The sequence below is a fragment of the Rhopalosiphum padi genome, chromosome 4 (assembly GCF_020882245.1).
Source record: "Rhopalosiphum padi isolate XX-2018 chromosome 4, ASM2088224v1, whole genome shotgun sequence".
Classification (NCBI taxonomy): domain Eukaryota; kingdom Metazoa; phylum Arthropoda; class Insecta; order Hemiptera; family Aphididae; genus Rhopalosiphum; species Rhopalosiphum padi.
Window position 1 is genome coordinate 26,142,782 of NC_083600.1, and position 27,823 is coordinate 26,170,604.

The following is a 27,823-nucleotide window of genomic DNA, read 5'->3' on the forward strand; positions in this document are numbered from 1 at the left end:
ACGCACACTATACATATATATATATTATTCGCGCGTACGAGTCATACACTGCAATTAGGTTAGATGGTCTTACAGTTGGTCATTGTTATTTGCTGCGAATTCGAGAGGAACATCATCACTTTCATCCGACAACCTTTAAACGCAGCGGTTATAATATACTGCGGTTATAGGCACCTACGCGCTTAATGTCACGGACCGGATATTTCTTTTCCGTTAAAAAATCTAACTGCATTAGTCGCATGTATTACGTTTAGTTATTATTATTATTATTTTTTTTTTTTTGTCACTTGTCCGACCCGTTTGGTAAAACGAAATAATATCACAAATATATATTTATATATATACACAAAATAAATGCGTATATTTTATCAACTTTGCGTAACAACGACGTTATGCAAAACTCGGCGGCTGCCGGAGAGAAAACTCGTACCTACTGCATATACTGTATAGGTACTCGCGCGACGCGTATTACTGCGTATTATAGGTAGCAGTCAGCGGCAAAAAAAGCAACGGGACGGTAAAATGCAAAATTAAACGCGTCTTCGCCGCTGCTATATAATACAACATTAATAGTTATTAATACGTTAATATACGTATAATCGCCGTGTCGTTACTCAACACGCACACGAAACTAAAACCGTTTACCGGTTGAATAATAATAATAACAATAATTCAGGTACAACGATCGTATAATGTGTACAATAAACGGCATCAATGCGTATACATTATTCAGTCATACGTGTATATTAAAGGCGTACAAATATATTTGGGGGGATGGAGGGGGGAGACGTGATCAATATTTTATGTTCGTGATGATTTTTTTTTTAGAGGGTTGGGTTGGACTCCATGGTTTTTTTAAGCCCCCAAACGAGCTCTACCCCTCTCTCCCCAAACAACTAGATGTTATTTCGGGTTACTATTGGGTAGTGTTGCCGTTTGTGACAATTTCGTGTTTTTTTCACCCATTACAGAAAGGAGAAACCGGTGAATATTATAATATACATTATACCGCCGTGACGTCGATGTGATCAGCTGACCGCGTGCCCAAAGGTCCGCCGAGACGGTTATATGACGTTTGAAATGTATTATAAAATATGTATTATATTTCCTTTTTTCCTCTTTCGAAAACGCAATTTAACCCGATTTTCAGTCCCGTCCGAATACAGCGGGAAAATGTGACAGTAAACTCACGTGTACGGGGGAGAGAAAAATATTAACTCCTAACAATATCTGCACGTCCTGAGCGCGGCTGTCGTCATATACGTGAGTATATGTAATATGTACCACATCAGGTTTTTTACCGTCCTTAAACGGCCATATACGTTATTTCCATCCAAATTTGATATTTCGGGAAATGTTTCCGACTGAGCATTTCAGATCGCATCGATCTGTTTGAACTTTTTGTCCACGATGAATACCAAAAAAGAAAAAATTACTCGTTTAAATATGTATACCGTTCGGACTGCCTGCGAGAAAATGACACGATTCGTTGACACCACTGCAACATACTTTTTACCTCCAAAATGTTGTCGTACATTATTTATTGTGCCGTCCATCTGATGCAAATTTAATTTTCTATAAATGTTGTTCGATTGTATGCCAAAGGACACACTGCAATGCAGACACCTCACAATCACATATACATACATAAACGTACAAAACAATATTGTACTCTTATGCTAAAATCTGAATTAAATGGTTTTTGGCATCAGTTTATCGTTCTTCGTTGGCAATTTATAGGGTATCCCGACATTCGTTTTTGAACTAACAATAATATAGTGTAAATGTATGCAAAATACAATTTATTATAAACGTATGATTAGAACAATATATTTTTATATATTTAATTATATTATATTGAGATTATTTCGAAAAAATATTTTATATTTCATTATGATTTGTAATACTATTAATTATTTTATTTAATACCAATAATATGATGTTTATAAGATACAGGTATAGTTTCATTTTAAAATGTGTAAACATAATTATAATTGACTGTCGGTAGTCGATTTACATATAGTTGTAAATTATACACTGATAAACTGTTGAATTTGTATAGGTATACTTATAATAAATCATTCTAAACGAACGGATTATAATTAATATAAAAATGTCCTATTTATGTATGTGTGTATTATGTATATTGTATCATATTGTATAGTGTGTCTAGAAAGTTGAAATATAGGTTTATTTACTGCATGCTCGTCTGTATGCACAGAACGTTTACAAACTTTCTAGACACATAGTATCTGTGCATACATTTTTATTAAGGAAAAATAAATTATTAATTATTATTATAACAATATGTATTAAATAGACGGTGATGTATACATTTCAGAAATTGAATTGTTTTTTTTCTGGGTTTAAAGCGTAACTACAGTTGGTAATAATTTATAGTGTATAAAACAATGTGATTAATTACACCAGTTACTTTTATATTTTATTCTACAACTAATTTACAAATTGAAATCAGAGTCGACACGGGTAGCCTATGCTATTTACGCCTATAATCTGAACCTATTGCAAATCCGCTAAGTGCACGAATAGCTCCCACTTTGAGACATCCAAAAGATGTTAATTCCCGTTCGTTTTTAATTGAAGATTCAATTGGGATAAACCTGCAAAGCATAACTTGAACTAATTTTTAATCATTTCGAATCAAATACAAAATTGTGCGCTAATATTTTATAATCTATTATATCTATATAGTTACAATCAATTAAGTCTAAGTAACATAATGATGATATAATAATAGTATATATACACGATATTCTATATTATAATTATAGATAGGCGTTTTGCCGGATTGTTTTTCTGCTCCAAATATACTTCGCACGTGTGTATTATCTACTCGGGAGCTCAAGAAACAGCTATGCACAGAGAATACTGCAGCTGGTACACTATTTTTAAAGTGGTAATTCATTATAATTGCATCTTGATACGCATAACGTCGGAATTGTGCGTAAAAATAATGTTCAGAAAATTCGCGTTAAATGTGGGAAAGAAAGACGTTTTTATAAAATAATAATTTTATTAGCGTTCCGTAAAACTTGATCTGTATTTAGGTAATAATTGTTATAACTTAACGAATGATATTATTATACCACTTGCAATATAAAGCTTGTGTAATGTTTAATTTGTTATCGGTAATGATAAACAGATAACAAACGACTACAGACTACATAAAATTACACCATTTAACGTTGTTTCCATTCAATTTCCCCGCGGATATGGACCGATCACAGCATCACGGATACAACACATGACTGTGGCTTAGTGAAAAAAAGAGCAAAATCAGTCATTTACTATTTGTTAAAATTAATATGGTAAATCATGTATGTTAAGTTTCTCATCGTATTTTATAATTATTTTTAATCTAAATATCACAACATAGTGACATTGACCTTTTCGTTACACCGAGCCATAAAAGTACTTTGCTTATATGTTATACAAGTGTTTAAATTATAACGGAATTTACAATTAAAAAGTTTTTCAGATGGCCGTGAAAAAATTCGACAACAGTGTATGCTATTCGTTTTTCTTTCTTGTAAAGAACAAACTTCGTGTGTCCTAAATGCACGACGAACGTGAATGGGAGGCGCGTACACATGAAAGTCGCCGTCGGGTCTGAGAGTATATACGGTACATAGATTGTGCGGTATGTCTGCGCGGTAAAACAGTATTATAGACGCGGAAGAAGAGGAAGAGAAACGAGACAACCGCAGCACTGCAGCAGACGATCACGACGCAACGCGTTTCCACGCGGCAAAGACTCCGTCGCGCCGGGTCATCTACAGACTTCGTCGTTGCGAATCACCGCCAACAGTGGCGATGTCGACAGCTACATAATATTAGTGCGCTTGCAACAACCCGTGTAGGATATAATGTATAGGAATCGTAATTTTAATGACGTTATACCGCCGATAACAGTCGCAGCTTGTACACGTTATATGACCGAATATTCGACTGCGGGGAGGGGGAGGATTAAATGCATTCAGCGTTCTGTGAATTACGTATTACGTAAAATGTGATCATATATTCAAATCGCCAAACTAAACTTACGAGCAATCCTAGTCAAGCCTCCCCTTTAAAACAAATTATAAGCTCTGACGAATCAAAACCCTGAATACGCCACTGCTGCAGTATATTATGTGTAGGATGTAAAGTACCTAAGAATCATATTTTGAATGACATTACCGCTGATAACAGACAGATCAAATTACCACTACTGCACGTCTCTATTGTATTGCACACGTCTTAGTCGTCTTACACGTATTATATAGTATATATCATAATTCAAAATTTATAATAGTTGTGCATTATTACCAACGGTGCACAGTGGCGTTTAAATCGACGACGTATCATAATATATAATAATTGTAGTAACGCGATCGACCGATGGTACGTTTTTTTCGTCCAAAACAACCACGATCGACGTCGAAACGAAATCACACAATAATACTATCTTCAAATAATGACTGTCGAAAAAATAAATAAAAGTTATGCCAAGAGAAATCAACTCGTCGTGTCAATGCACTAATATTATTCGCATGGCAATGAAAACTAAAATATATGTACATATTAATATTATTATTATTAGGGCTGGGTATTTAATGGCACAATAGATCCACTAGAATAAAAATTCAAAAACTTCTTTAGAACTACAATAAAAAGCATTTTAAATGTATATTAATTACTAAACATATATGTATAATGTATTCATATATTGTACATTATTATTTATATTGTGAATAATTAGTTCCTTTTATTCTAAAAAGTATATCCTTATACATTTAAAACTAGTCAATTAAAAAAAATAATAAAAAAATATTTGGTTATTATCTGGAAATGACGGAAACGTATTAGTTACGTCGATTCTATTATTACTACTCGCGTCATAACCCACGATGTATTAAAAACGTTATGTTCGAGCAATCTGTGCAGAAAAACGCGACGGCATAATATTTTTAAATTATTATTACATCGTCACTCGACGAATATATTATTATTTTCCATCAAACGGTATATTATTATTATTATTATTTTACGTACAGATGTGAGATGTCTAACACACGCGCCAGCGTATAGGGTAATTATTATCATAATCGTAAAGTCGTCGCTGCGTCGTATTGACATCCGACGTGGTCGTATCGTATACATAAATTACATACGTATAATATTATACATTTCGTAGTCGTCATCTTCGTTTACACGCGGATAATTGAGGACGAGCCGTTCGTCGTCGTCGCGTATATACCTACGTGAGCAGTGTGTGTGTGCGTGTGTGTGTATATGCATACGTTTTCGGTCAAGCACCTCGGTCTGACGAACAACAACAATAATAATAATAAAAAAAAAAACAATGTGGATTAGACTAAAATAACGACGGTGGACTTGGGAACTGCAGTAGAAGAAAAAAAAACAGACCCGCAGCAGTGAAATACGCGCGCGTTTAAATTGTTTAAGGTCAGCCGTTACAGCAATTTTGTGCACAAACCGTGCAGTATATTATACGGCGTATGTACATATATATTTTACAATATTACGTGGCAGGCGTGCTTATGTTATTTATTTACTGCGGGATTAGAGACCCGAGACACTTTTTATTCGCACTATCACACTAGCTGTTTAGGTCTGACTACGTGATAATCGGAGACGGTTTTTCTTTTCTCTCCTTCCCATCCCTCCAAATATTATTTAATTATCTCTATCTCTGTGTAAAGTGATCATTAACGTCGAAGTCTTCGTATAATGTTTTCGTTTTTAGTTTACGAGTATATACGACGAATCGCGACCGACCGTGTCCACTCAGCTGCGGCGACGACTACTCGTACGAGAATCGTAACCATCTGCTGCAGCGGGCCGAAGGTCTCCGCGATAATACGCGTACAGTGTTATAATATTCGCATTGTACATATGGAGCGTTTGTCGCGCGAACACAAAAATCGTTGCGAAACCATAAATTAGAATAAAATACGTACCGGCGAGTGGCGACAGGTCGGCGGCATAGCTAATTACGCGTACAATATAATAATAATTATTATTATTATACCTACTATTATGTGTATGCGCTATGTCGATTAATATATGGTGCACCATACATTTATAGAGCGGGGGCGAGTAGCGTTTATAAGTAGTTGTGCCGTGGTGACTGCTAAATTATCACATAACAACCAGCCGGTCCATACTGCGCATTGTTTTCGTTCGCACGTTTACGACCACGGTATAGGTATATCGATTCGACCCCGTTAGTGTACAATATCAGTGTCGTAACTTCGGGGGATTTAATAGAACACATCCCTCCCGGAAATTTCGGGGAAATTTAAAAACGCTTTCAGCGTTCCGTGAACGTAATACGTAAGACGGTACCCATCGTATACCTATACAATTGTAATTTGTTTGAAGATAACACTGCACAAGACTAAAATGTTATACTATTATAGGTACCTTGCACGGCATCAGCTTACCAAACTTATGCGGGATTCTAATTAAGTCCCTTCTACATATTATAACAAATTATTAGCCCCCTCTCATCCCAAAGCAAAATATTAACTACGCCATTGTATAATATAATATTATAATGCCGTGTATGGTGTATGATAATATTATAATATATAGATTTCATAACTCCAGTGGCACGCGTTGTATATTATACACAGCCAAATAGGCGATGTCGAACACCTACGTGAACGTATGCGTATAACATTACACAGTTTTAAAATGCGTTAATAGTACTACCATATATTATTGTGTAGTATATGATATACATACAATATAATATATATATATATTACTATCGTTATAATGCGCGGATTCGGATTTTAAGAATATATATTATAAGTTACCCAATACGCAATCCACAAATTATTATATTGTTCTCCGAGCCAGTTTTGATATGTTATTATAAAACTGGTACGTCTTAATGTAAATAATAATTGCATGAGTTTTCGTCACGTTACGTGTGCACTTACTTCATTGATCATTAGCTTCGAGTCCTCGACGTCTACCGGCTGTAACAGAAACAATACCAATACACGTTAATAAAAAAAAACACGAAAAAACACTGTGTAATAATATATTATTATTATTATTATTATAAAGTCGAAGTCGTAACAGTTGAATGCAGTATGAAATATGTATGAATTATACAGTGTACGACGCGCACGAGTGTCGTACACACTGAGGCAGGCGTACTTGTTATATTATTATTTTTCTCACTACATAATTTTATTACACATTTATCGTACGGGTGCGCGAGAGGAGGTCTAAGCGAATTTGTCTGCACTCGATCTGACGGCGGATTACAACACGCGCATAATACGCCTGTTACAAGGTTTTAATGCGACAAACACAATCCATCTGCAGTAATAAACGCAACAAAAGTCGTAGACACCGCGAACCAATAAAGCAAATGTAGGCGGTATAGGTACCCACATAATAAAATATAGTAGGTATACATCATGTGCGTATACAATAGGTCCGAGTTGCGAAATTTAGTGCATGTATACATCACGTTTATGCTTTTTTCCCGATAACTTTTTAACTCGGTGATTAACCTCAAATACCATGCAGCAGTCGACTTTTGAAATAAAACAATATTATTACAGTTGGGCAATGGTAATGTTGTTTTAGACAACAATTATCACTGCGGTATAATATATGCACCATTCAAACCTATTTTCTAACATTATCGGTTTAGAAATTACATCATTGGTACGCAAACAAAATTAAGTGCGTACAATTATACGTATATTGTTTGTGTTTATAGTGAATTGTTTGAGAACATGACATTATATACGTTTGAAAATAACTAAGTACCTACTTGAAGTCTATACCTACCAACCTATGATATATAGTATACCGTAGTATTATGGACGAGACCTTGTTATCGATCATGACAAAGATGACCAACCACATTATGATTGTTGTTTGATGTTTTTCGTATACAAGTGTACGACTCTATTAGGTAACGTTAATCAAGGGCAGTCTCGTTACTCTCTTGTCGTACGTATACATAATGTGTTATAACAATATTGTATAGCTATGCGGTCACAAAAGGTTCATTTGTCTCAGATCTACCACAAAGGCCAAACTATAGAAACATATTGCAGTAGTGTTGTTGAAGTCATTCCGGTATACTCGGAAATATCTGCTATGTAGGTAGGGAGCTGTTATAATAGTTAGACACGAGCGTGTTGTATCAAGCTAAATATTTTCTCGATGGCTTAGACGATGACACGAGTCATCCGCAACCACACGATCGGCTACCTTTCTCAAAGCGTTCACATAATCAATTGGATAGTTGTTGCGCAATGCAGTGGTAGTTATTATTGACTGTTGTTGTAGTCGACGAATAAAAACGCATTTGATACGACAGTTTTGACGCATAAATTATTATATGATACTTATACTCATTAGGTATAAATAACGAAAACTATCGTTGTTGTAGAGCTAGATCGGATGTAATAATATTATAATATACTTAACTATCAGTTTTTTTTTTTATTACGAATCTTTAAAATATCCTGTTATAGTGTTATGCAACTGTATAAAATATTATGCCTAAAATCAAGTGTATAATTTTATCATATAAACATAAATGTAAATGTCATTTCTTTGTTTTAACACTAAACATAGTTGCATAACATATCAGGTATAAATACAAACATAATATAATAAAATAAAATGTCAAAGAAAAATAAAAAAAACTGCTAAAATCTAATTAATAAATTTGTTAAACATGTGCTGTGTTAATTGTTAAACGCTGACGATTTTTTTTTTAAACAACATGTCGATAAAAAAAATCCCGTTTTTTCGAAGCAGAATATTATGTAGAAGAAATCAAAAATAGCGATTCATAGTCTAGAAAATGTATAGGTACGTGTATGACATATATTATTATAATGTAATAATTGTCGTAAATAATCGTTTGCGGATATTCCCGCGGAGCTTCCACGCACATCCGGCACAGAGGCCGGCCAAGGACGCGCGGGCGCCACCGTCTGTCCCCGCCCATTCTAGTACGTGGACCGGTTCGACGTTCCGAATTGAAAGCAAATAAAGAATGATAAAACACTCTGAAAATCCCAAGCCGAGCTGACGCCGCCACGTCTTCGTCACTGCGGCTGTATCAAATTCTGACGATGAACGGTTCTATCCCCCTCGTCATGTACGATCAGAAAATATAGTCGCAAATCCTACGCGTGACCTGTCCGCTAAAAAACAAACTAGTCCATTCCGCTCTAATGGTTTTCGTGCGGGCGGGCGCCCAATCGATAAATATTATGTTAATTCCGCGTAAAACGGCCGTCGCATAATCCTATTTAACGGAAAAACGAACAACAAAGTTATAAAAACAAAGTATTATAATAAATAAATGCATAATATTACACAAAGTATAGATTTTTTTCCGGCAGAAAAAATAAAATTCACGCGTCGTAAATATTATATTTTTATATCTCCTCCTCCCCCTTTCTCTCACTCTCTTTCTCTTACTCTATTCCTTTCTATCGACATATTCATGTATTATACAGTATAATAATACGTGTTCAGTTAGCGACGACCAAATGGGGGATGGTTGAAGAATAATTATTCTACTTTTTAGCTAAATAGAAATCATCGAATTATTCGCATAGCAGGATATCTCTGAGAGTTTGAAAAAATATGCGTATACATAAATATTAATTTGCATTTTTAATCCACTTTTAAAAGTATTGAAATTTTCATCTGACGTCAACTGATCGGTTCGAGTGTATTCAAATATAACATTTAGTCGAAGCAAACACTGCAGTTTTAACACAAAGTTAGATCGTAATCGATCTTTAATATTATTAGTCATTTAAATTTTATTCAATTCGTAAAAAGTGACTATATTGGTCCATAATGAATTTATTTATCTTAACATCCTTGTATTTTGTTTTTGGCTTAATATCATCAATGTGATATCGACTTCACGATCTTTAAAAATGGTAAACAATTTTTTTAGATGTTGAGCGGTGATAGTTTTTGTTACAAGCCGACGATATATTGCAGGACATAAAATAATGTGACAGTTCGACCTTAACATTGCTTTGATCTCCGTCAAATACATTAGATCCAGCCTCGTGTTTACCCGCTATTGCATATCATAAATACGTCGTCTTATTTGTACATAGTTATTATACTTATTATCATTGTTATTAAGCTGTTATTGCGTTTATACTTAATACGCGTCATCGTGTGCTCCTCTATAGTCCTCTCCCAAAAGTGCACGTCACTGCGTATATTAGTATAACCATTAATTGCTCGCGTAGTATTTTCTACTTTGTCGTGCCGTAGGTAAACGGTGTAAGTTATATATTATTAAATATAGCGATGCACATTATAATAAATAATAGATACACACGAGATGCAACGTCCTAGTAAAGAATTTAGTATACAATACTACTACATAATATTTTAGTACCAAGCGATTCACCAAGCATGCTCACCCCTATTTTACATTTAATAATAAATTTATTCAAATAATGATTTTTAAAATTTTCAAATATATATCAGAACTATTATTTTGAAATCCTTGAGATTTTTTTGTACTACTTAGGTGTAGGTATTATGTGATTATGTAAATTTATGTTTTTCAAATAAGATCCCTCCTTTTTTATTATAAGTTATTTAGTAGATAATTTTTTTTCAAATGTTGATGTACCTTAGTACCTAGTTTAAAATTTGAATACGTAGTTTTTCAGCTACACTAATTAGTATATTAAGAATAAGAGTCCTTTTAAAATTTTGATTTTGATACGTCAATAATTACGATAAAATTATACATGCTAAATAATGTATTGTTTAAGAACGGATTGCCATTTAAAAATAGAAGTTTTCTTCACAGGACATTTCTTGGGTGGTACAAAAAAATGTCCAGAATTTAAACATGTTTTTCAAGTATAAGTAAACTCAGATTGTGAATAACTGCGTTACCTACTGAAGAAGAATAAAAAGGAGGTAAGCATGTTTGGTGAATCATCCTGATATGTATAAAATATCATGTACGGGGAAACGACCGGTGGTTTGCTGTAGTGTGTACAGTATGTTATCTAATTTTATATAGCAGTGCATCTATACGGTACGTGAGCCGATTTCGCACACATACACACATACACACCCACCCACACGTATGAACAAAATATACATGACTATGTATATATTATGGTATAAACACGAATATATAGTAATAACACTGGTCAGCGTCGGTTCATTACCATCGGCTGAGGTGGCGGCGGTGTTCCTCGTCCGCCGGAGGTCGATTACGTTTTGGTACCACATTATCGCAGTCGATTTTTTAACGCATTCGTCGCGTCTCTTTCTATTCATACACAAAACTCTATGCGGGAGGGGCGGCGGGGGCAGCGCGACGAATTGACCGCGCGATGTCCTCCTGCCCATTCTCGTCGTTCTCTTGTCCCGACTTCACACCATAACGAAACGCGTGTGATTCGCCGGCGCCGCGGCACTCAATCACGTAACAATATACGTTACATATATAATTTTAAATTATTAATTATATATATATATATTGTATAGTATACGGGATTGATGAGTCTTTTATCGAAGAACATGGACGTTATTCGGTATTTTGGTACCTACATGTCTAGGTATAGTAGTAGACTTATTGTGTTGTGATGAGTAACCCCACTAAGGTTAGTCTAACTTAAATTGAAATCATATTCGTGATGATAAGTCTCCTCCGAGTTCATACTTCTCGTGCAACGGTAAAATCCCGATAATAATAATAATAATATGATATAGGTATATTTTAGCGTCATAGATATAGTAAATGCGGACGGCCAAAAGAGATAGGCAAAGGGAGGGAGAAAAAAGTTTGCCTTGGCCGTGCCCATGGGTTGAACAACTGCTCTCGATTTCTTCTAGACCAGGGTCAGCTTTCTACGTGTCGCGGTCGCGCGCCCCCGCAGGCCAAAATTATTTAATGCACTCGAACGCCGAGCATTCCACTCGTATAGGAAAGTGCGTGAAGAATTTAATTATCGCATTATTACGACCTCGACCACAGCTGTTATAATAATATACGTATGGTGTCGCTCGTCGGATACCTATCAGCTGCACGTCAAGAAGTATATATAGTTAGCTGCAGACGACGATAATATACCTTTTCGCTGTTCTCGTCACGGAAATTCGTGATATACACGCCTTCGTCTACCACTTCGCAACGGTCGGTAAACACAATCAGTATACCTATCCTATCTCTATCTATCTATAATATACGTGTTATCACTTATCACGCAGAAACAGGTATAATTCGACACATTGTAATACTATAACCGCCGTGTTGGTTTCGGTGCATGTTGTAAAGACGGTATCATGAACGCCCGCGGAAAATTTATCTGCAGTGAGAGCCATAATAAAATTGAATATTAAAAAAAAATCTATACTTAAATTAAAATATCAATGATGAAATTTTTATTTAAGCAATTTTTAAAATTATATTTGAAGTCCAAGAGAAGCAAGTGCCTCGTCTTGTATCCTTCCAGCGCTTGGACGATAATATGACCTACGCCTTGACCGATTGGGTCGGGTCGGATCGGATCTAGTCGAATCATTGAAATATAAAATATAACATTATAATATCAATACGAAAACCGTAAAGTTTCTTTTTACCTTTTCCACGTCGTTCGATTAGCATAAATAGAACGTTTCCGATGCGAAATGTGTGCACCGTTCGGAGATATTGAAACACATTATACCGTAAATATCACTTGTTATTATTACGTTAAATTTATAAAACAACTTGGCGTGTTTAAACGCGCGAGTTTGTGCTGAAGTTATTATAACCATTGTGTATAAATAGTAAATACGATAATAATAATATTATGATTTCTGTTGCAGTCGGTGACAAAGTTGGAAGTTTCGCTGCCGAGCGAGAATATATGTCGCAGTTGTCGTCCGTGATGTATATCATAATAATTATAGTACGTACCTATATATAGCTTTCTAGCGTCCAAGTGCGTTTTGCGTGTGTTCTACAGTGTCAACAGAAGCGCATGCGTATGAAAAGAAAAATACTTTATAGTTTATACTAATTAGTTTTAACAATACAATTGCATAAATGGTCATGTCATGTCTTAATTATATTTATACACCGAGTTGTGAATCTCGATAAAATACACTAAATAATCGAATACTAATACAAATGCTTTACGATCAAAATACACGAGTCGATCGCACGTCATATAACTATATAATATATTATATAACAATATATATTATTAAAAAATTATAACTATAAACGGTTAAAAGCCATAAGACATAGGCATAATAGTATGATAGTAAAAAATATAGTTATTATAAATAACAATTATTAATATTATTAGTTTATTACTATTATATACTATTGCATATATATATATATATGTATATAACTAGGATATTATAACTCCAATAACAGATGATATGTTGTATGTTATATAATAATATGTTTATCGTAAAATCTACTTATATATTTCGTTGCGTATCGAACACGCGCCCGAGATGAGTGAATATATAATGAATGTAAACTTACTGTGTATGATAAATTATAATGATGGAAATAAAAGTAAAAATAAAAAATTGTCCCGAGACACAAGACGCTCGAATTTCCCGCAGTTGTCGCGGATGGCATCGGTCGCAATGGTCGCTATACGATTTGGAACCGACTGTCGAATATGAGTAAACAAAATCAATAGATGTCGATAACTCGACGACAAGTGCAAGTCAACGTGAACGAAACAAAAAAAATAAATAAATAGCTACGCGACTTATCTGTTTATCTGGTATTTTATAATTATTTTTTATACCTATTGTTTTTTTTTCTCCTCGAGTTATTGATCAAACTCAAATATTTCGTATATATTATATAAACGCTCTAATTATTAGTTTAAAGAAATATAATTGGCGCCGGATACGGAATGTTCGGCATTTTCTAAGGTTTTCTAGAGAGAAAAAATTCTTTATTGGTATCGCCAGCATCGTACAGCTCAAGTGTATCCTTCGCTTCGAATAAGTCATATAGTTAATACATAGAAAACGATGCGAGTTCCCCCGGGAATATTTAGTCTCCTCTTCATGGCTGCAGTGTCCAGCCTTGAGATATTCTTGTCAATATCAGCAGCTATTGCTTTTTACCCATTATTGTAAGGACGTTAGCATATTTTTTTTTTTTAACTATCGTCTTAATAGAAAAAAATCATTTGACGCAATCACCGAACGTTTGTGTAAAAAAGCAAACGCGAAAATATTACTGTGGAATGTATACAAATACCAGATGCACATAGATATAAAATCGTAATGAATAAAACGTAGTAAACTATTTTTTTTTAATTAAGTCTGCAGTTTAACTTATTGTTGTTTTAGTGCGTATTGTATAGTATATTATTGTCTCGCTTAACTTTATAGTGGGTAGGTACTGGGTACATTTTGAACTTGATACAAACAAATTTCCTAAACTAAATAACATGATAAATTACGTACTATATACATAGACCTCGTATTTAACATTATAATTAGTTTTTATTTAAATTGTTAAATTGCAACCTCGATAAATAATAGAACTATATAACTATGTATTATGTATATGTGTATATAATATAATATAACAGATAACAACTATATTATGATAATAATTAATAAATGTAAAATAATAAAAAAACAATTGTTCATTCAGGTATAAATCAATTGCCGCAATCGATATAAACTCTCTAATAATAGTTACGCTTTTATAGGCTTGTGCATACGCGCAAATTGATTTAAAGAAAGAGAGAGAGAAAGAGTGAGAGAGACAGATAGACCACTGTTTGTGCGTGTCCCAAAACGCGTTTCATAAGACTGATGATATAGGCACATTATAATACATTAATACCCGCCGGATAGATTTTTATCGTTTTTACCATTATGAAAAAGAAACAACGAAATAGGACATTATTATATTATATAGGGGACACCCCGCGAGTGCGAAGACGAACGATTGATTTTATTATAGTCCTACCTACATACATACACTATTGAAGACTCGGACGGATGGTAAGTTATTCGAGCGAATCCTGATGAACAATGAAATGATTCGCTTGATATTCACACCGATGAATACCGATATTAATTAGACATACACACAATTATATTATTATTGTATTAATCACAGTATTATATTATAATACGTCCGGTATAGGTACAACAGGTTTATGACTGAACCAGGGTATACACGCAGCTTCACCCTCGGGCCGGTAAGGACGAGACAATTACTGCACTATTCGGTTTTGTATATACTATTATAATACAAGTATAGGTTATTCATTCATTCATGTGCGTGTATATAGGATAATGTACTCGTATGTATACCATAGATGATTATTATAGTTAATATTTTTGGCAACCGTCGGGTCGAAATGACAATATTTTATAATATTATACAACAGCTAAATATAAAACATACACAGTACCAACATATTACAGTATTAATTATTATCGTAATACCGCGTCGACTAGAACAGTAAAACCTTGGACCATATTTAAAACTAGTTATATCCCACCCACGCAACGCCGCCGCGTCACATTTAATCGAATGGAGTTTGCATAATTTTCATCACAACAACAAGAAATACGCGGTAAAAGGTATTTGAACCGCTACTGGGCGTTGGTGCAGCTGCGTGTTTTTGACAATATTTTATAATGAACGCGTTAAGTATAGTAAACAATTTTTTTTTAATGCGATTGTTCGTATCTACGTATATGCCAGCTATGTCGCCCAGGGAGAAAATTGTTTGTCCAATTAATTCGAGGTTTTTTGAAAAACGTTTCGATTTTCTTGAGTTATGTCAACAGCTTTCTAAATCACGCGAAAGTATTTAACTGCAGCGCAGTTGCAGTATATATATGTGTGTGTGTAGTTAGGAATACGTCGTATTACACACTAATACAATATAGGTAGTAATTAACAATATTGTAAATATCGGAGAAAATGCATCAAATAATAATGCATCAATGAGCAGTGAGCACCGCCGCTGCCGCTGAGCCGAGACCTCACCGCGCATGCACGCGGGATTTAATCGAATTAATGTCGTATGGAGCGGACCTCTGCTACTATATTAATGCATTACAATATTATAAAATACGACGGTAGGTATACATAAACCTATAATAGTGATTTATATAGTTAATTATAATCGTTTTCGGGTAGATTAAATTGCCTAAAATACCAACAATAGATGAGTAATAATCATATTGTATAATATTATAATAATATAACAACTTCTCAGCAGCTGCAGTGGCGTACCTGAGATCAACGATGAACTCCACTGTTCCGACCTTCCACCCGAGTTGGGCATCGGTTTTTTTTAACACATAATCATAATAATTGTGTCTACGATATGGTAAAATAATGATTGTCAAATTAACATTAAGCAAAGTAAAAAGCTATCATTTAAAGTAATGTTTCTTTTTTCGATATACTATTCGAGATCATTTAAACAGGGTTTTTCAGTTTTCCGGTACTGTGACGGTGGGATTGAAAACGACTGCGGCGGACGCAGCAACGTTTGTTCTTTTCTTTCATCGACAATACACAAATGATTCTCGCACGAATGAATATATTATTTTATTTCATAAAATATTTGTACGGTTTATTTGTTTTTCGTAAACTCTTGCTATAACTCTACCACAACCACCACCACCCTCAGACGACGGATTACTTCTTTTTTTTTTCAATACATGACATTCTATTTATTATTTATATGTATATGCTCGCCTGCTTTAAACAGGTTCGAAAAATTACCATACAATGAACTATTGCTCGTGCATGCGTGTGTGTGCGTGGGTGGGTTTCCATTGCAAGGTCGGCGCTTAAAACGACACGCGTTATCGGAATATTATAACGAATTTAAATACAAGCCCGAGCGACATTTGTTTGTTATTTTGTATATTATATACTCCTGCAGTCCTGCAGTTCTTATCGCGCACGAAACGTGCATTTCTTACTTTCATTGATCGACTTCATGTCTGAGCCTATTGTGTGGAACAATACTATAATCCAGTCTCTGTCCGATGCGATGTCAACATAATATCGTTACACGTTGGTGAAGTTGTAGGTACAGGGAAACAATCTTAGGGATACAAATTTTCGTGAAATTTGAAATGCTCACATAAGTTGCTTCAAAATTAAAATATTAAAAAAAAATACAGCGCGGGACTCTATACAATTCATACTTTTAAATGCCGTTATAAATAAATTTACTCTAATATCAAAAATGATTGAGTAAAATGTATTATTTTGAATGTAAAATTTGCTGTGTTATGAGTTAGTTAGACGAAGTCCACACACCGCACATACGGGTAACATCCTCTTCAAATCACAGCCTTGTAGATACATCGGCAACAGGAATAGGAAACGACCACGCGCGCATTACGAAGCGGTATTATATTATTATTTATTTTTAATCTCAAAGCGGCTTGTGAACGGTGAAATTGATGACCGACTGCTCATAGATTAATACGTCTCGCGGTCGTCTGATTCGCGTACAAGGCAATAATATATTATATATATATATATATATGTAAACAAAGAGTTAACTATATAATGAGTATACAGCATACATAAGCCGTATTTGGCGCATACCTATAAAAACCAGTATCTGGTACCTGTAATGAATCAGCGATATAACGGTAGGTATAAGCGATTATGTGTCAGATTTTTTTCCTTGCAAACATATACCAATACAACACAACATGGGTATAAGGCATGCGTATATAGTCTAAAATATATTTATATTGCGTATATGTTATTATAGTCTTGTCGCCGTCAAATTTCGATCGTAATTTGAATTTACCATCAACCGATATATTATTACGTTGAATATTACCTCGCTGCAAATACTTTTTTTTTTTTTGGACGTTATACTAATTGAATAGGTAGATAATTTAATTTAGCAACCGTGAAAGGAACGTAGTCTTTCAAAATATCCTGTCACGATCACATTCTCTGATCAACTGTATCACATGTGTTGTATCAATACTTAGTCCATATGTATATGCAGTCTTATTTACTTTATTTACGTACATATATCAATATTATAGTATGTATTCGCCAATAATTTAAAGAATTTATCGTTGCGTGAGTTTCGTATTGTATAGACTATAGAGGTATATAATGTGTGTGAAGTTAAGCCCCTCAATTTCACACATTTAAATTATTCATAATTCATACGTACTACATACGTATAATTACATTGTCTATTAGTATTATACGCCAACATACGAGTACTCCGTGTTCTAAATGGAGTAAAAAATTGATTGTATTTTTATTTTTATTCTTTTTTGTAAGAAATATTAACAAAAATTATGATATCTAAATCATTTAAGGATTAATAATTAAACAGAAAAATAAAAAATAGATAACACATAAAAAAATAAAAATAAAAACAAAAATAATACATATTTGAGCTGTAACATATAAAGCTCATGTTTTTTTTAAATTTTTAGACCAATATGAAGAACGAAATTAATTAGAGCCGGTTTTTACTTGAATCATATTACTAGTGAAAAAAGTATTATTATAAGAACATTTGAGATAAAAATAAGAAAAAAGGTATTTTAAATTTAGTCTAATGAGGAAGAGATCTGAACCTCAAAAAAGTTAATTAGTTGGTGATGTAAGTCACATGATGGCTGCTGTAGCTTGTGAGGGAACAAATTGTATAAAATTCATTTGATTGAATGACGTCGTTCAACCGTCCAAACCATGGCGTCCAAAAACTGTCAGTTGTTTGGATTTTCCCCAAAAATTCGTCAAACCATGCGATATGACCGCGATTTGATTTGCTGTCGCGCCAACACTTCCGGTCCCATTTTAAGCTTCCGCATATTAAACTACAATGATAGTTTGTGTTGTCGTGCCATCGTATTCTATACTAAGTCACACACACACGCGCATATATTTTTTTACTTTATAAAATGTTTTTAACATCGCCTCTACTGTGTCGTGGTCCAGGAAAACCTAGTGCCAAAATTGCTGTGGCCAAATTGACCTTTTATATTAAACCATGGAAGAAACAGAAGAATAATATGATCGTTGTGGTTATAATTCGGGGCCACACTCTACTTTTTACTTGTAAATCAAGTCAACAAAAAATTTGTAAAAGTGTGACTCTAGGCACTGAGCTGCAGTTTGTCCAAACGATCTGAAACGTGCCAAAAATAAACGAGTGTACAAATATCTATAAGCTCGTTGATTCGTCAGTGAAAAGTGAAATAACTGTAATAACGTAATATACTGTCAAAATAAAAAGAAGAGTTAAAATAAAAAATAAAAACATAAAATACTATACGAGGTATAGTATATATAATAATAACATCTTTAAGTTAAAATACGATAGTATTATTGTAAATGTAGATATAATGTAGAATGTAGATGTAGTAAAGCCTTTATTTATAATAAAAATAAAAATAAATAATAAAAACAATTTAGAATTCAGAGCGTTTCAAAAACCGTAAAATAATGAATAGTTAATGGAATATAATATAAATATATAATGCTGATTCATATACCTATGTAATGATATTATGTATACCGTATTTGCATAATTATTTTACGTGTTTGATATAATCATTTTGTATTTTGTCCCATTTTTATTATCGATCTGTATTCTGTATAGATACGTAAAAAATATATCAGTGGTAATATACGAGTGGTGGGAGTTACCCACCACTCGTATTTCATACATTATAATAGCGCGGGCTATTCATAAATGTCTTTTGGGGATTTTTACAAATGTCGATTCATTTATAAGTTATAACCATAAAGTTTTCGCAGTCTACCCTTGACCAGCTCATGTAACTTAAAGGGCTGGAATTAAATACTCACAACGACACGACTTAATAGCTACATAAAATGTAACATAAAGCACATATTATATATTTCAAACAATTATTATGATTTTGTTGTGTACTCACGTTAATGGTTATTATTATTTACAAATCGTTAATAATTATTACTACTTTGAGTGATATATAATAAATGTTATTTACTAAAAATATGTACATTGTATGCATTACGTTGTCGATTCATTAGGTTTTATATTAAATTACTAATTAGGGTTCTATGTACTATTATAAAAATTAATAAAAATTATGTAAATATAAATGATCAGCATAATTTTATATAGGCGCGTACGATTTGTAATAATTTATTGTATAATATGACATGTTGATTACAGGGAATCAAAAAAAGTATTGCTTTAACGGAACTGACGCGGATAAACATACATCGACCCGACGATACATCATAATATACGAACATTTTTATCACAACCGCAGTCGCGAGTTGTATTCATAATACATTCCAAAATTGTGTATATTTTTAAAATCGGGGTCAAATGTTATTAAACCATAATAATCTGAAAAACGAAATAAATGTTTATTATATAGCTTCACGACAACCGACTGTAACGGCTACTGTAGGTTCTTGAAACCATCGTTAAACGCATCATTAAGCCAGAGGTTATATATTTTGGGGCACTAAAATTTAAACGGCTCATTAAAATCAAATCATCGTTAAACTGTGCCTCATAATAATACCGACGTTAATATATATATCAGTTTACCTGTATTTTAAAAATCATGAACAGGTATTACACCTAAGTGCGTATTACTTAACACTATTGCTTCAGTAAATATTATTTTAAACACAATAAAATTACCGAATACATATAGGTAGTTAAATGTTTAAAATAAAATTAGTGATTTCTGACGATTCGCGGTAAAAAAACAAAACCGCCGCACCGTAGCCATTTTAAGGTCGAAGATTATTACCACTGTATACGTCTCGCTGTGTTTCGAATAAACTCAGGTAATATGGAAGTTAATTAGAGTTCTGCTGTAATACATCAACACGGAAAACATGTCAGGTCAATTAATGCTTCGATGACGTCGCAGCATAATATTGTAATGTTATAAATTATTGCAATTACCATCAGCATCATGACTATTATACATAATCATAATATTTTAGTAGGGTGGGTACTCGAGCATTGGGATACTGATAAGATATCACCGGAAATGGATTTTTTAACGCATGTGAGCTTGCGGCTCAGTTTTAATCGAATTTTCTGACACGAATGATTATTAGTTATTACACACACCACGACGATTCACCATTATCGTAGAATACGAGTACATAATATAATCTCTAAACATAAGTTCTTTCGTTCAATCTATAGTCGATTTATGGTGTAACCTCTGTAGTCACATACGGACGGTTATTGTTGTTATTTCATTCATCACACTCGCCGCTTGTCGACCCAGATAAGACCCGACATCAGTCTCCATCGTCATCGTCGCAGTCGTTCTGCACATATTATACACCAACTCGAACTGGTTCCGTCGTATAGGGTAACACAAAGTTAATTTAAAATTAGAACCGTTAATCCTGCGCCCAGCTAGTATCCTGCAGGCACGTCGTTCAGATCTTTCTCAACCAATAATCGAACGTGAACATTATAAACAAATCACTTTCCACAGTTACCCGCGCTACGGTCGTTCCTTATTTAAAAAAAAAATTTTTATTCGCAGTTTTTGGAGAAAAAAAACGGAAAAAATATTCCCATTTTCCACTCCACCTAATTTACATTGTATTATCTATAATTCACATGCATTGTGTTCCTGTTGTATCTATATATTGCAGTTAAACGACTAAAATAATTGCACTTTATAGCTTATAGTGTATACCTATATTAATAATATCGATATAATAATATAGGCACTATAATATTATATTGGATCGCGTTGAAATAATATCTGCGTACGTCGACATATGTATAATGTACACGGAGTGTATAAACATCAGCGCGGAAAGATAATATTTGAATAATTGTGACATGGCTTTATAGAGATATGGACCGTAAATCGCACGTGGATACAATGGGGCATTTTATTATCTCGGTATACGCCCTATTTTCACAGATTTCGTAATAAAATAGTAATTAGTATCTTTACACATTCGCACAGAGCACAGTGAAAAATGTTTTATCGCAATGCGCACGTTCTAGCCTTATCAATTATAAATTTAAATTAATAATTTATGTGCAATAATGATATGATAATTTATTTTATTTTTTATTAGAATAATATTCGATTTATTGAATACAATTCTGTACGATATAATTAAATAATCATAATATTATATGTTATTAAAATAAAACATTCTTAAATCGCTTCAACATCCAAGTCCACACAAATGCTTCAATCGAAAAAGACTTATTAGCTTCCTATCACTGAACGCTCAAAAGTCCCCTTTACCACCTCAAATGGAAATGATTATCACTTAAATACTTAATATAATAAAAATAAACACACGCAACAGTCGTTGGCTTTCACGCAATAACATAAAACATCAAATATATTATAAATAACAGTGTCCACAGTTGACGGTGTACGTTTTCGAAATTTTATAATCCGTTATCGACATATTATTATGAAGAATTCGAGTGAGCGTGTACAGTTTTTTTTTTTTTTTAAACTAGGTAGTTATACGTATACACCGAAGCGTATTACCGCTCGGGCGAAAGTCGTATATAAAGGAGCTACAGATGCAATTAAAAAAATTTCGGAAGATGTCGAGAATATTTTGTGAAAAAAAAATATGCAAACACTTCTCGCGTGCGTTGTAATTATTACTATATTACAAGAAGCACCTCAGGGAGAAAAAGTCACGTTCCAGTGAAACTGCCACCGCGTACAGGTATATAAAATGGGGCAAAATATCGAATCGTTCGTATTCGCCAAACTGGTGCAGTGTATACTAAGAATCATTATGTGGGACGAACGTTAACCGTTTTTCCTGGCAGCGAATATGAAAAAAAATAAAACACGATTAATAATAATAATAGATAATACATTATATTGCAAATTTACAAAACGACGGCATAACAACGTGCGCCATATTTTCTGCGGGATAAGCCTAAATAGCGCCAGTCTTCACTGAGACTGCTAATCGCGTGGTGGACTCGACCTTTTCACGTTTCCGACTTATTAAACCGGGTCGTGACTAAAACGGTATACGTATATAGTTCAATTAAAACCAGCTGTCACCTGTCCGGTAATCACAAGAACGCGATTTGAGAGCTATAATATTGTTTTAGTGCTAGATATAATATATATATATATATATATTATCGTGTAGGACCATATAGTAGCTATATATACGTAGTTAATGTAGTGGAGCGAACCAGCAACGCGCAACGGTGGTGCCGTGAAAGCTCTGCAACAACGAACAACGAGTGCCAAACATCACTCGAATAATTGGCGCGCGTATAAACAACGGGCAAGGCTTGGGCCTCGAGGGGTAGGTAAGGGGCGAACAATAATCGAATGATACATAATAATTATAATAACGTGATTACAGTATGTTCTCTTAAAATACGTATATTATGTCTTTCGTGCACACGTCTTTGATGTACCTAGTGAGCGTCGTAGCCGCAACGATGACGGTCCTTTGGAAATGATATCAAATATGTAATAGCAAACAACAATCGCGATCATATTATTGTTACACTCGTGTACTCAAACCTATATAAATTTGTACTGTCGTTAAGAAAATGCGAAAAACTTAAAAATGAATAGCGGCAAAAAATATTGTTCTGCAAAGGTATTTGTAATCGTGATGTATGTGTAAAAACAATATTTACAAAAAAAAACTTTTCAAAATAATTAGCGATAACACTTAGATGGATCACTCTGTATAGCTTGGCCGTAATATTTGTGCAGCACGCACGTCATGTGCTGCAGCGGGGAGACCCTAAAAACCTTGACCGTGTCCGCGAGGAACTGGAACAGAGCGTTACATTATTGCTGGAGGTGCACACCAATAATATATGCATATATGTATAATGCACGGACACGCGTATGGGTTTATACGGAGGTATAATGAGCGAGTGTGTGTGTGTGTGTGTGTGTGTGTAGTATAATCGAATTAAATCTGGGTTAAGTGAACGTCGACGACTACGTGAGGAGCGCGGTGTGCGGGGTTGGCGGCGGACAACCGCGCGGTTTGCGTGCAGTATATACAAAATAACACAGTTACGTGTTCGGCGAAGATTGTTGGACGGACAGCGCGGCGGAAAGAAAGAGAGAGAGAGAGAGAGAGAGAGAGAGAGAGAGAGAGAGTGTAAGAGAGAACGAATAATAATATTAATAGTACAAAAAAAAGCAACAGTAAATAATTTTCGCGTGCGCGTAAATAGAGAAAGCTCGTCGCAAAACTGTCTCGATGGGTTCGGGCGCGCGCACAACCCCTGTAGTGGTTACGACGACAACGTCAAACACTCGTCAATTCGAACGGAATGCAATTCTACAATGATTGTGGTCTACGACATACAGTGGAAGTGCACTTGTGTGCGATTTTCACAAGTTCAGCCAAAATCGATAAATAAGTCATTGACTTTGGCTCGCAAAAGATATTCTATCGATATAATATCGTCCTTTAGTATTATAATTATGTGGTCAGTATAATGTTTAAAAATAAAATCATCCATATTAGGTTATATTATATTAAACTAAACGATTTATTTTCAGATTTTTAGGCGAATCGTATTCATTGGCTACCCTTGAATGTGCGCCTGAATTCTCTTTGTTTGACCAACAATTACCTTAAGTGCTGAGATTTCTGCAGTGAAATATTAATAATTATATTACATTTGGTAACGGTGAAAATGAAAAAATTAATTAAAAATAATAAACCAATGTGTACGTCGCGTGCTGGATGTTCGTTTTCGAAAAAATTCACGAACGCGCGTTGCAGACATCATGATTCATGGTGTTTTTGTAAAATAATAATTATTATTATTGTTTAGTACAGTTTTCGCCTCGTGCACAACACACTTCGGTGCTGCGCCATTTATGAATAAAATGAAAAAAAATCTAACTACTCCCACGTCACCATCGCTGGTATAACCTGTTAGGTGTAATCTTAAAAGGGCTTGAAGAGAGATGAAACCCGCCCAGAATTGTTTAAAGCTCGTTTGTGATATTTTAGGTAAAATGTGAGCTAGGTAATACTACATATTATTACGTATACACTATACACTGCAATACGTTTTATTTTTGCTCTTCAATTTTAAAAATACCTATTAAATTTAATTTGCAATATTTAATATTGCTATAAATGTGTGAAGGTGACTCTGTCCCCATAACCTTATTTAAACTCAGCTCTTTCTAGCTTAAATGCCTATAATTACTCATATTTTATGTATACAACTCTGGTTATATTGCATCGAGCGGCATAAATGTGCCCACGCGTATATAATTACCGATAGACAGCCGAAGAACACATATTATTTTAGTATTATTAATGTTGTAAAATAAATCGTTGCGAATATTACAAATTAAACCGGCCAAGAAGATGTTATTAATAATACTATACTATATAAGGGAGTCTGTCGCCTCGCCGGACGTAGACCGATAAGGAAAAATAAAAACGCGAACACCATATGTGTGTGGGACACCACACACGAATCGGTCAAACTACAGCACGTGGTCGACTTATCATACATTATTACATTATTTCAAATTTTTTTCTCCGAAATATTGTATCCGGCACTACATGACCACAGCGTGTGTGTGATTTTAAACCCAATTCGGAGGATTTATCGGTTTCAGCAGATTGCGTGTTATATATATTTCGTAAATACATATTATATAAATTATGCGTCGTAACCCGTAAGTATACTTGGCGATAACGTACGATTTTTAAATAGTGATTTACGCCTTTTATGTTATAATATATAATAAAATTATGTAAACATGTCGTGTATGTCACGGAGATTTTTACAATTTCGCTTTAAAATTGCGTTTAAACAACACGTCAAATCTTCGCAACACACACCCCGTGATATATGTTTATGTGCTTTAAAATATTGTGTATTTTATAAAATATATAAGACAACAGTATTGTTTTTATGTGACATGACATTATAGTAATATACTCTCTAACCGCTTTTGTTAAGGATTTTCGCGATTTTTTTTCTGTCCCGATTTTACAAGCTTATAATTTCCTATCCCTCGAATATTACCACGTCTTATTTTATCTTTTTTTCCCTTGTCTTATAAGTACATATTATATATTGATGTATAATATACAACTAAATCACACAAAATGTGTATCTTCTAATGTATATGCGTTATATTTTTTTTTTTACTAACACGTGTTTGTCATTGCTTCGTATAATTTTGTTCGAAGAAAAGTATTATTTCAGTGGGTGTATGGGATGCGAACGAGTAAATATTGTCGGAGCTAATAATATTATTAACACATGGATAAATCGACGCACTCAGAGCAATAGTAATACGCATCACAAATCACAATACTATTATATTATTCCGCGGAGGAAAGTGTTGATAACGAAAAGTGTGTACATTTTTTTTCCTCTATAGTTTTCAATTGAAAAATATCTTCGCTGATGTATATCGTGTTCTGATCAAATATCTTTAAAAGCTTGACCAGCGGAGCACAAAATTCCAATATTATTACCAAGAAATATAACACCCCAACAGCACAAGTGACTTCACGTCACCTATACCTAACTAAAAATATTATTGAAGCTGACATTTTAACGGGACGCAGCGGTTGGACATGAGATATTTTTACCAAAAATACCAAATATTCTCAAATTATTTGCTGGTACGATTCCGGTGGCTAGGTAGGTACACGCTGTTTCCAATAAAAGTATCTTTCGTTGTGACAAATAAATGAAACCCGAGATCCATTGCGGTGTTTTTCCGGAAAGTATTTTTTTCACACATTCCTATATTCGCGTGGACGATAAATTGTAAAGACCATAAATAATGTATAGAATATATTTCATAGAATATTCTTTCACATATTTATACAATCTTTGTTGCGATAGCGTAATCACACTGTTTTTATTCGACATTAAGCAATAAAAGTGCGCTGTAAATAAATAAAATATGTATATATGTTAGAGGTGTTAGAGCTTACATATTTTGTTATATTCACTTGAACCGGTTTTAATGAATAATTGTTTAATATATTTTATGGCAATTTTAATATAATTTTCAAGAGAACAAACAACAAATTATATTGTAATGCGTTATATGACGTCAAGACTGTGAAAATTCTTATAATATAATATATTATTATAATTTAAGCCGCGATAACGATTTCGTATCACGTATATTATACTATATTGACTCGATCGGCACGTTGGCATGGGAACATTTGGAAAAAAAAATGTAAAATCGGAGCAGGTTGTATAGATACATCCCCCGGTATAATATACGCTGTTTACGGTTATGTATTATAATTACACGCAGCTCAAGACAGGGTTCGTAAATTTTCCGTTCCGCGTGTGGAGAACGACCGGCTGTGTTCGTTCGGCGGACAGCTCACGCGAAACCGTCACTCGGTGCGCGCGGTGCCGTGGTGTCGACCGCCATCGCCACTGTAAAAAGCATTATTACAGGGGATGATTGTGTTTATAATAATTCGCGACGACCAAAACGCGGTTGAAAATGCGCGTGCTTTTATGTGCGTGCGTGCAAACTATAAGTTGCTATCGTTGTGTTTTAAATACATATATAAATTAATATATATATTTTACAATTTAGCTACGTGTCGTATATATTGCGGTCTAGTCGCCCGCGCGCAAAATAGAAATAGAAAATTTATAATATTCATGATAATAAATTAGAGCCTATAATAAATACTAAACTCACGCGAGTTTCGACGGGGAGAGTTATTAGTTCGGGGAGAAAGAAAAAACAAGTGACCATTTTACGTACAGAGTAT

At 34.0% G+C, this 27,823-nt stretch overlaps 1 protein-coding gene across 1 annotated transcript in view; it reads right to left on the minus strand.

Moving 5' to 3' along the window:
- Positions 1 to 27,823, minus strand: part of LOC132928548 (beta-1,4-glucuronyltransferase 1-like) — a 67,031-nt gene that overhangs the window by 25,364 nt on the left and 13,844 nt on the right. Inside the window, 1 exon segment of the mRNA XM_060993311.1 lies at positions 6,975 to 7,013. The gene's annotated coding sequence lies outside the window, so the exon portion shown is untranslated.